We start from the raw sequence: 6,921 nt of genomic DNA on the forward strand, positions 1-6,921 counted from the left end.
ATGATGAATATGTATGAGATGATCATTATTGTATTGTGGCAACCGGCAGGAGCCTTATGGTTGTCTTTAATTTTCATGTTGAGTAGTATTTCAAAGTAGTTGTAATAGTTGCTACATGAGGTGAACAACCATGAAGACGGCACCATGGACCTTGACGCTACGCCGACGATGATGGAGATCATGCCCGTTGATGATGGAGATCATGCCCGTGCTTTGGTGATGAAGATCAAAGGCGCAAAGACAAAAGGGCCATATCATATCACATGAATTGCATGTGATGTTAATCCTTTATGCATCTTATTTTGCTTAGAACGCGACGGTAGCATTATAAGATGATCCCTCACATTAATATCAAGATAATAAAGTGTTCTCCCCTCGTATGCACCGTTGCCAAAGTTCGTCGTTTCAAAGCATCTCGTGATGATCGGATGTGATAGATTCAACGTTCATATACAACGGGTGTAAGCCATGTTGCACACGCGGAATACTTGGGTTTGCTTGACGAGCCTAGCATGTACAGACATGGCCTCGGGACAACAGAAACCGAAAGGTTGAACACGAGTCATATGGATGATATGATCAACATGTTGATGTTCACCATTGAAGCTACATCATCTCACGTGATGATCGGTTTTGGTGTAGTGGATTTGGATCGTGTACCACTTAACAACTATGAGGGATGTTATATTAAGTGGGAGTTCATTAGTAATTAGATTAAAACATGAACTAATTATCATAAACATAGTCTGAGTAGTATTTTGAATTAATTTTGTAGTATTGGCATCCATTTTTCTACCATGCGCTAGTCTTGTTATTGAGATAGAAATACTGTTAAAATCTGACAAGAAACTTTACGGACTGGTACCGTATTGTTAAAGAATCAAGAAGTAATTAAGTCCTATAGCAAACTTTTAATAAACCTCACATTGTTGATTCAAAGAGCTATGGTTTCAATTAGTACATAAAGTTATCTTGTCTCCGTGAAACTCGAAGTTCAAATCTGTTTGAAAAGTAAGGAGCTGAAAATTTAGTTTTCAGAAATAATCAAGGTATGAGATATATGTGATATCTAAGACCTTATTGCAAGATGATAGAATATAATTTGGTGAGACTACATAAACTCATAAGTTTTATGGGAATGTACGAAGGTTGAAGACGCAAGGCGTCCCAATCCTCCAACTATTGGGGCACTAACAATATTCGTATATCCATGAAGTTATCATCCTTAGTATGCACCGTTGCTAAGACTCGTCGTATCGAAGCATCACATGATGATCGGGTGTTATAGATTCTACGTGTGCATACAACGGGTGCAACCCAGATTTGCACATGCGAATACCAAGGTTAAAACTTTATTAGCCTAGCATGTACAGACATGGTCTCAGAAAGTCATCATGATACAATGGATAAAATTATGAGTGTAATTGTTCATCATATTACAAGGTTACTAATAGTTAAATCCGGAACACTTGTCATATGATGATCAACTTCAAAATAAGAACCTCAAGGTTATTGGTATTTGACCAAACAAACCGAGAAGTTATTGAAGTTGATGTGTTTTTCTGAATAATGAGGAAAGCTAAAAGAGAAACTACAAAAGATTATTGGCAGAAAGAAAGAAAAGACTAGAATGTCTAGCTCAGATGTATATAAATGATATACATGTTATGGTTATATTCCTAGTTAGGTCACACAATGAAATTCTTGGGTATTTGTACCATATTGGTTGGTATGAAGTGTCATACAAAACAACGCAATACAAGAATCCAATGGCCTAAGTGACTGACAAGGAATATGATAGGAATGCACGACTGGAACAAAATAAAGTGTTATTATGTTTGTCATTAGCATTCTATCTAGCCCTTAGAATTTATAATAAAGAACTTAATAATTGTTATTTTGCTCTGGTCAAATGAAAACAATGAGTTGTTCAAATTATGACATTACTCCATATACGATGGATAAGTTATTATAAATCTTAATGGTGAAACACACATACATAACACTAACGCTAAAATGCCATAAGGCAAATGATTTGAATTCCACTTATTTGTGGAACTGCCATTTAGGTCATGTTAGAAAGGAACGCATGAAGGAACTCCATGCAAATGGATTTTTGGAGTCATTTGATTTTTGAATCATTTGGCGCTTGCAAATCTTTTCTAAAGAGAATGATTAAAATACCGTTCATAGGCCAAGAGTTGAACGGACAACTAACTTAGTAAAAACATACATGATGATGTATGTGGTTCACTGGACATAGTTGTGTGCGGGAGATTCTTCTACTTCATGCAAACTTCAAACAATGAATTGAGTATATATATGTGGATATATTCGATAAGGAAGAAGTTTGAAACATTTGAATAGATTCAAATAAATTTCAGCATGAAGTGGAAATCATCGTAATAGAAAAGTCAAATATCTATGATTGGATCATGGTGGAAATATTTGAATTACGAGTTTTAGCGAACATCTAAGAGAGTCATGAAATTGTTCTACAACTCACATATCTTGGAGTATCATAATGATGATATAGTATCCGAGAGATGTATCCAAAACTTGTTGGATTAATGATGAGATAAAATATTATGACACCATTATATTTTTGTGGATTATGCTTTAGGGACTACCGCTTTTACACTAAATAGAGCATCATCATGATCCGTAGAAATGACACCATACGAGTTATGGCATGGGTATAAACCCTAATAGTCCTTTCTTTAAATTTTGGTCTAAAAGTTTACAACCAAAATCGGATGAATGTCTTTGTTGGTTATCCCAAAGAATTGATTGGGAATTCTTTCCACTATGAAGTAAACGACAAAAGTGTTTGTTAATGTTACTTGCTTATTTCCAAGAAATTGTTTTTTAGCGAAGTATTTGAGTGGGAGGACAATAGAACTTGATAAGGTTTATGAACCTGAGCATAATGATCAGAGTAGCGCAGCATCGGAAATTGGTTTCGAAAGCGACCACGACGATCATGGCTCCCATGACTACAAAGTGTTTTAGACATGGAGATCGAAGTACATATTTAACCTTGTAGGTATGGTTTACTTTGTGATCAAATAAATGATTTGTGGACAAAGGATTGATTGTGAACAATGATAAACCAACTACAAACAAAGAAGTTATGATGGGCCCTGACTCCGTTAAAATGGCTATACGCCATGAAATCCAAGATAGATGAATACTTTTTGAAAGTAAATGGATCTATAAAATTGATGGACTTGGATGAAATATCCTTGAAGAAGCTTGACTTGTCAAAAAGTTGTTTACGACAAAGTTCAAAGAGTTGACTACGACAAGATTAGATCTTCCGTAGCAATGCTTATAGTCTATATGGATTATTCTAGTAATCACTACATATTTCTTTTATGAGATATGTTAGTAGGATGGCAAAATACATTACTTATCAGAAGTGTGTATTAAAGGTGTATACAAGATACAACCAAGAGTTTTGCTGGTCCGTGGAATACTAGATAGGTATACGAACTTCAATTGGATGAAATAAGTATCGCGGAGTTGGAATCTTCACCAGATGAAATAGTCAAAGAGTTTTTTGATTTCATCAGAGACGATGAAGAGGCTTGCATTTGCAAGAAATTAAGTGGGAGCGCTAAGACATATTTATAATACTTTATGTAGGTGACATATAGTTGGTTATAAATGATGTAATTATATACTTGATTAAAAGGTTTCATTGAGAAATTAATTTCAATGAAAGGATATGGACTGAAACATATCTAGTGTCAAGATCTATGAAGATAGATTGAAACACAAAATAAGTTTAAGTCAAAGTACATAGAATGGATATTGAAATAGTTCAATATAGAAATATTAAGAAAATGGTCTTGTCATGTGAAGTTTTAACAAGACTTGAGTGTATCTGATACTCAATGAGTAAAAACACATGAGTGATTATGGATCACGAATAATATGTAAACAATCAGATGTCATGTGCTCTAAAATGTTATGAGCATATACCAGAATGATTCATGAGATGATCATTGGACGACAGTAAGAGTATCCTTGAGTACTTTAGAAGAACCAAGGATATATATATATATAGTTTTGTATGGAGAAATGACAAACAAATCGCTGTAAGGTGATTACATCGATATTTGTTTTGTCACATATAAAAAAAAATAGAATTTCAATCTCAAATTAGACTAAGTGTTGTTTTAAAGGTAGCACAATGAGCTAGAAGTTGTCTATGTTAGATTTAGAAGAGTTCTAAATATTGTGACGGATTCTACAAACGAAGGCAGAGTATGTCATTGTTTTGACAAATGACTGAGGATGTTGAGTCAAGAAGTTCTTTGAGAACTTGGTGTAGTTCCGATAGTGTCAGAACTTTGAAGCTATATTGTATGTGACAATATTAGTGACTTATTTCAGACCGCGGAATTAAGGTTCCACCAGAAGATCAAACATATTTAATGCCAACTCATTTGGAAATGAGTGATGCGTTGAGACGCAAATGAATTACAAAATACATATGTTTCTGAGCGTGTCAGATCCGTTGACTAAAACCTCTCCCGTGAGCAAAACATGATAAAGCACCAGAAGGCCAAGGTGTTATATCTTTACAAATGTAAACTAGATTATTGACTCTAGTGCAAGTGGGAGACTGTTGGAGATATGCCCAAGAGGCAATAATCAAATGGTTATTATAATATATCTTTGTGTTTATGATAATGTTTATATACCATGCTATAATTGTATTAACCGAAACATTGATACATGTGTGTTATGTAAAGAACAAGGAGTCCCTAGTAAGCCTCTTGTATAACTAGCTTGTTGATTAATAGATGATCATAGTTTCATGATCATGAACATTGGATGTTATTAATAACAAGGTTATGTCATTATATGAATGATGTAATGGACACACCCAATTAAGCGTAGCATATGATCACGTCATTAAGTTATTTGCTATAAGCTTTCGATACATAGTTACCTAGTCCTTATGACCATGAGATCATATAAATCACTTATACCGGAAAGGTAGTTTGATTACATCAAACGCCACTGCGTAAATGGGTGGTTATAAAGGTGGGATTAAGTATCCGGAAAGTATGAGTTGAGGCATATGGATCAACAGTGGGATTTGTCCATCCCGATGACGGATAGATATACTCTGGGCCCTCTCGGTGGAATGTCGTCTAATGTCTTGCAAGCATATGAATAAAGTTCATAAGAGACCACATACCACGGTACGAGTAAAGAGTACTTGTCAGGAGATGAGGTTGAACAAGGTATAGAGTGATACCAATGATCAAACCTCGGACAAGTAAAATATCGCGTGACAAAGGGAATTGGTATCATATGTGAATGGTTCATTCGATCACTAAAGTCATCGTTGAATATGTGGGAGCCATTATGGATCTCCAGATCCCGCTATTGGTTATTGGTCGGAGAGAAGTCTCAACCATGTCTACATAGTTCGCGAACCGTAGGGTGACACACTTAAGGTTTGATGCCGTTTAAGTAGATATGGAATATGGAATGGAGTTCGAAGTTTTTTTCGGAGTCTCGGATGGGATCCAGGACATCACAAGGAGTTCCGGAATGGTCCGGAGAATAAGATTCATATATAGTAAGTCACTTTCCAAGTTTGGAAATGATCCGGTGAATTTATGGAAGGTGGTTTCTAGAATTATCCGGAAATAAATTACTATGGAAGGAGGAGTCCCGGAGGGACTCCACAAGCCCTAACCAGCCAACCAAGTGGGAGGGTGGAGTCCATGGTGGACTCCACCTCCTTGGCCGGCCAAGAAAAGGGGGAAGGGGAGAGTCCCTGTCCCTCTAGGTTTCGTCCATAAGGCAGTTTTTCTGTTGGGGTCTTATTCGAAGACTTTGGGCAAACCCTTGGGGTTCCACCTATATAATGAGGAGGAGAGGGAGGGGGCAGCCCATGGCTTGGCCGCACCACCCCTGCCCCCTTGAGGCCGGCGCCCATGGCACCCCCTCTCCCCAAACCCTAGCACCCCTCCTCCACTACTTCTCCCGCATATGCTTAGCGAAGCTCCGCCGGAGATCTCCATCGACACCGCCACCACGCCGTCATGCTGCCGGGATTCCGAGGAGGATCTACTACTTCCGCTGCCCGCTGGAACGGGGAGAAGGACGTCGTCATCAACACCGAACGTGTGACCGAGTACGGAGGTGCTGCCCGATCGTGGCACCGTGATCAAGATCTTCTACGCGCTTTTGCAAGCGGCAAGTGATCGTCTACCGCAGCAATAAGAGCCTACTCTTATAGGCTTTGGAAATCTTCAAGGGTTAGTCTTGTTCATCCCCTCGTTGCTCCCATCTTCTAGATTGCATCTTGGCTTGGATTGCGTTCTCGCGGTAGGAAAATTTTTGTTTTCTATGCAACGTATCCCTACATTTTTGGCGCGGGAGAGAAAGGTCGAGGAGACATCCGCGAGGCATTTCGTGATCGACGCCTGCGTCTTCTCACCCGACGCGGCGTCGGCCAAGGCGGCCTTGGCAGCCTTGTTGCCAGTAGGACGCCCTGCCGACGTTGCCGACGGCGCGTCCAGATCAATGGTGTCCTTCCCCTTGGATAGCGAAAGGCGCGTCAACCGCCATTTCTCATTCCCTTTGAGCTTGCTATAGCAATGCATCAGCGCGAACGGCTTATGCCCATCCGAGTTCCTCGCGTAAACCTCCATGGCCCTATCAAACTAGCCAAAGGAAGCGGAATCATTTCATCGAACGCAATGTAGGCGCTACAGATTATGGAAGAAAGAGGCGTACCATTTGGGAGAGGTCGGCGCCGCTCTCGGCGCTGGTCAGTAATTCCTGATGGTATCCATGGAAGGAGTTCACCGACGCCTGGATGATGGCCCATCGCGTCGACATTGCCTTTTGGCTCCTCTTCATTTTCACTTTGTTGTAGTCGCTCTTCAT

The sequence above is a fragment of the Lolium perenne genome, chromosome 4 (genome assembly GCF_019359855.2).
Source record: "Lolium perenne isolate Kyuss_39 chromosome 4, Kyuss_2.0, whole genome shotgun sequence".
NCBI classification, from domain to species: domain Eukaryota; kingdom Viridiplantae; phylum Streptophyta; class Magnoliopsida; order Poales; family Poaceae; genus Lolium; species Lolium perenne.